Source organism: Triticum urartu, chromosome 3A (assembly GCF_056163025.1).
Source record: "Triticum urartu cultivar PI428250 chromosome 3A, HENAU_Tu73, whole genome shotgun sequence".
NCBI classification, from domain to species: Eukaryota; Viridiplantae; Streptophyta; class Magnoliopsida; order Poales; family Poaceae; genus Triticum; species Triticum urartu.
In genome coordinates this window covers 720,784,809-720,790,032 of record NC_141875.1, presented here as the reverse complement: position 1 = coordinate 720,790,032, position 5,224 = coordinate 720,784,809, and the positions used below count along the sequence as shown (strand labels likewise).

At 41.8% G+C, this 5,224-nt stretch overlaps 1 long non-coding RNA gene across 1 annotated transcript; it reads right to left on the bottom strand.

The window, feature by feature from the left end:
- Positions 1–3,020: 3,020 nt before the first annotated feature.
- LOC147982146 (uncharacterized) lies at positions 3,021–4,600 on the bottom strand. Its single transcript, XR_015599995.1, has 2 exons — positions 4,177–4,600; positions 3,021–3,426 (listed from the first exon to the last, which is right to left on the bottom strand). It is a non-coding gene; the product is annotated as an uncharacterized LOC147982146 (long non-coding RNA).
- Positions 4,601–5,224: the final 624 nt, after the last annotated feature.

The following is a 5,224-nucleotide window of genomic DNA, read 5'->3' as shown; positions in this document are numbered from 1 at the left end:
AAAACAAACTAAGCCCAACACTGACCCATTTACCAGAAAATAATTCTTACAACGAAATTTCTAATTTCCAAACGTTCGGATTTTAGTGTTAGATCCGAACGACCCAGCCACCGTTTGATCCGCATCTGACGGATCTGGCGAAGGGACTCGATAGAAGTTCAAACGTAACACACATCGTTCGATGAGATCATGCGGACGTGTTTTTAGGGAAGATCCATGCATTCCCACTTCCTTGCTCGGAAATCACGCTGAACCAATGACCTGCCCACTACTGGTTTTTTAGCATCTATAAAAAAAGGGGCATGAGGGGACTCGTACCTGGCACCTCACGACAGGATGTGAAATATCCTAATGCACTAACCGCATTAGCACGCTCCATGTTGTGTTAAATACTAGTACAAAGCTAAACATTTTGACCCTAGTTTTTACTAGCATCACTAACCATTCAAGCTTACATTTGTCGGGTTTTTTTCATGAGTTTTTCTCTAGTGCATAGTTGTGGTTCCACTTCATCATGGAAGTAGGCATCTCTGCTAACGCTCAGATGACGATGACGACAATGTTGGTTATGTGAGACGCTTCTACATGATATGACGTCCGAGGGGTAGGAGATGTTAGCGAATGGGAGGTGGCCGCTCATCTCGAAAGGATGGGATTTTACGCACCGCGGAGATGATAGCTTTTACGTACAAACATCATGGTAACATTTGTTCGGGACGAAAGAAGTAGCTGAAACATACCACCCAATAACTTACGTGTGAATAGCTTGTTAATTTAAGCACCATACACCTGATAAATATGTGCAAACATCACGGTAACTTTTAACCTAGAAAAAAAGTTGATAACATATAGCCCAAATAACTTTTCTGTGAATATCATGATAATTTACGCATTGCAGAGCTGACAACTTACGTGCAAATACCTCGGTAACTTTAACACAGAGAATTTTTTTGATAAGGTATACCCCCGGTAACTTCTATGGAAATAACATGATAATTTAGGCACCACAGACCTGATAACTTGCGCGCCAACACCACAATTACCTTTTTTGGTGAGAAATTTTTTTGATGAAATATAACCCCCTCCCCTACCCCCAATAATTTCTGTGTGAATAGCATGGTAATTTACACGTGCATAGCTGATAACTTATGTACCCCCGAGTCTGGTAACTTTGACGGGGCAGCTAGGGGTGTTTGTTGAAACATACAATGGTAACTTATGTTTAATTAGCATGGTAATTTACACACTACATACCTAATAACTTACAGACCCCTGGCATGGTAACTTCAACTCGTGGAAAAAGTTGTTGTGACATACTACCTCCATCCGGGATTATAGTTCCCCTCGACCGCATCAGCAGGATCAAGGCAGAGCAAACGTGCATGCAAAATCTTTTGTTCCCGGTGCTAATAATTACCACATGCAGTGGCTCGCTTTTATGTTGATCTCATGCATTGGTCCGTCTTCTCCGCATGCAACGGACGCAATACTAGTCACGGAGTAAACATTGCATGCATCCTACCTTTTCACATCCAGGGTCCCTTGTGGAACAACATTCGAAACGAACGGCCTAATAAAAACAGACAACGATGTGGTGCTAGCCCGCCATATAAACCCGGACGGAGGTAGTACCCCGGTAACTTGTGCGTATACTTCATGGTGATTCATGCACCGCGTACCTGATAACTCACATACAAATATCATGAAAAACTTTTTGACCTAGGGGGAGAAGTTGTCAAAAATACTCGCATTAATTTCTATGTAAATAGCACGGTAATTTACGCATCACATACATGATAATTTACACAATAAACATTGTGCCAGCCCTTACCAAGGAGTGGGAGCGGGAAAGTTGTTGAAACATACCCCGGTAACTTCTATGAAATTATGATTGCCGGGGGGGGGGGGGGTAAGTTGTTGACATATCCTGTGTAAAATTTATGGTGATTATACACACGCAAACCTGATAACTTGTGTACAAACATCATGGAATCTTTGACCGGGGGAGAAAAAAAATGTCAAAACATCCTGTGGTAAGTTCTGTTTAATTTCATGGCATTGCAAACCTAATAACTTACGTAATGAACACCGTGGTAACTTTTTACCCTGGGAAGAAGTCATTGAAACAAACTCAGTAAATTTTGTGTAAATATCATGGTATTTTATGCACTGAAGACATGATAACTTATGTACAACCCCATGGTAACTTGGATCCAGGAGAAAAAAGTTGTTGAAACATACAGTCAGTAACTTTTCTGTAAATAACACGGTATTTTACACACTACGGACCTGTTGTCTTACATATAAAACTTCCCGAAAAAAGAACTTACGTGCAAAACACGTTCATATTCGAAGTAAAAAAGTACGACACACAAACACGTGGGCACACTCCATAAAGCCATATTCCTAAAGAACCCTAAAGATTCGTACTTACATTAGATCTTCATCCATGCACCGAAAAAAAACCCAGGAAGATACCTTTCTATGTACTAGGACAGTAGTAAAAAAACAGTTTAAAAGGTTTGTTTTCCAAACATTTAATGACAATGTGGGCATCGTGTACTGGTAATTGGTCTAAGTAGCAACTCGCTTTTCTACCTGACCAAGGTTCGAGTGCCATGTAGGCTCCTTTATCTGAACTTGTGGTTTTTTTTTGTTATCCTGTAAAAATCAATCCCCCTTTCCTGAACTCGCATTTTCTTTTTGCTATCCTGTAAAAATCAATTGGGAGAAGCGGATCGATTGAACTGGAAAAGTGGATTGAGGATCGAACGGGAAAAGCGGATCGAGGGAATAGTTCGGATCTAATGCTAAGACCAGAACGTTTGGAAGTTAGTCCAGTTACAATGTTTGCCACAAAAGTCTCAAAGCGCACGATCAAGAATAAATCTTTTTCGGTAATACAAACTCTGTGATAAAAATCTTGGTTGCTGGAAGCATGAGTTGTAGTGTTTTAAAATTGGAAGCCTAAATAGTGTGCAAGGAGAGAGACATCAACCAAAGAACATCAGACTCACGTATGGAGACACTTAAAACACATATTACTTGTTGCGAGATACAACACCAACACACAGAGAAAGAGAAATGTACCGCGTAAACACGGCATGGCTTTTCTTCTCCTGGTATTATAGATAATCACGTGGCGCTGTCTGGCGTTTATTCAAAAAGGGAAACACAACGATAGATAGTCTCACATCGCTATGCTTGTATCAACAACAAAGACTAGTGTTCAGTAGCTAATTTATTCATGCTTGGACAGTACTTGTATCGATCTCCAAGCTCCAACCTGCCTCCAAGTGTGGTTCCCAGGCCGCCTATATCTTCACGGATACTAATGTGCGGGTGGGCCGCTCGAACAGTAAGTAACACCAATTACACAAGGGGGATTAGGCGGATCAACCGTGTAATTCATGCTGCTTAAAGCACCTGCAATGGCGTTCGAGCCCACGCACGCACACAGGGCATCTCGTCAGACCGGGTTACAAAAATTTCCTACGCTGAAAAAACCAAGAAAGTATTGGGACTGAGAGCTGACTCACTCTGTGCATTTAAAAACCGAACCGAAAAACCATACCGAAAATAAACCGAACCGAACCAATTTTATGGTTTTTATGGTTTCTGGTTTCGGTATGGTATGAACTTTTCATACCGATTTGAACTTAGTTTTTATGGTATATACCGGAAAACCTAACGGTTAACCGAATAAACCGAAGTAAAAAATAAATTTATATTTCTTGAGATGAACAACCATACAAGTTGTCATTTTTCTTGTACATGAGTCAAATGCACTACTAAGCACGTAATTTTTTCTTGTAACATAGTCATTTTTCTATTTTTAAAATGCTAAGCACGTCCTTAATCATCAACAGATGAATCAATGCATGCATATATACTTATATATATAGTCATATACTATTTGTGTAGAATAGTATGTGTTTTGAGTCATAAATTTGCTAATTATTATTACATCATTTCCAAATTCGCGTCAACTTTGGTTTTTATGGTATATACCGAAACTATACCGAAATAATTTGGTATATACCGAAACCGAACCGTATTTTAATTTCATACCATATTTACTGAAACATTAATACCGTACAAACAGAAAAACCGTATAAATCGAACCATGTAAACTGAATAAACCGAACGCACAGGGTGAGAGCTGACTGTACGTACCGGTGGCTGGGGCGAGGCCTCTGGCGGCGAGCACGGCCTGCACGGCGAACGCGAGCGACGCCACGATCACGCACAGGAACGAGACCACGTTCTTGACGAGGGCCATTTTTGAAGGAAGGACGTGCTTGTGTTTTCGCTGTGCTTGGAAGCAATGCCAATGGCGTACTTATAAGAAGATCCAGCGCACCATGAGGACCAGAAGCAGGGTTCCAAACACCGGATATTTTCCTCAGTGTGCTGTGTGCACGTCCAAGGGCATGCGTTGACGGGTCACACAAAGCTAGACAGACCAAAACGATATGAAATGCACTGTACTGGTGTGACCTGCCACCTGATTCTGCAGACTCTAGCGACAGAAGTCATGGAGAATTCCACGGTTTGGCCCACCATGCACACCCATCGTTCTCCTTGACCACCGGGTTGGTTTCGGTCGGTCGTGTAGCTGCTTGCACCATGATGAGCTTCGCTACACCCATATAATCTTACGTAGAGAGGGATGTTACGGGATGATGTGGCAGTCATTAATTGGAAATTATTGGGGGCGCGGACCCACCCTGAAAGGAGGGGGCGAGGGGAGGTTTGATAGGTTAGACAGGAAGGTTGGTACGTTTACTGAAAGGTTTAGCATTTTTGCGTCGAGAACCACCGGGCAACTCGCAACATTTGACTGACTTTAGCTTCTTTTGCAGTCCACGTCGGTTCGTGCGGCAATGCGTATTATTCACAAGAATAATAAAAAGTGTATAATTTGATCCTTGGTAGTTTACCGAAAAAATAAACAGAGTACTAGCCATAAGGAGTTTTATAGAAAAATAAAGTCACACATTCCATACAAACGAGACTACTCTCGCGGCACGAAGGATCCCAAGTGTTTCACGCCGGGAAAAACTCAAAAGGAAGCCTAGTGCTTGATTTTTGCGAAAACCATAATAGGCATGGAAGAGATACCACGTTGGACATGAGCATTGCGCTCGGTCTAAATTTCCTATACTGTTAGCAAGAATAGTGAGGACATAGCCCTACGCCTTGAGCCGACGCTCGAGACAAG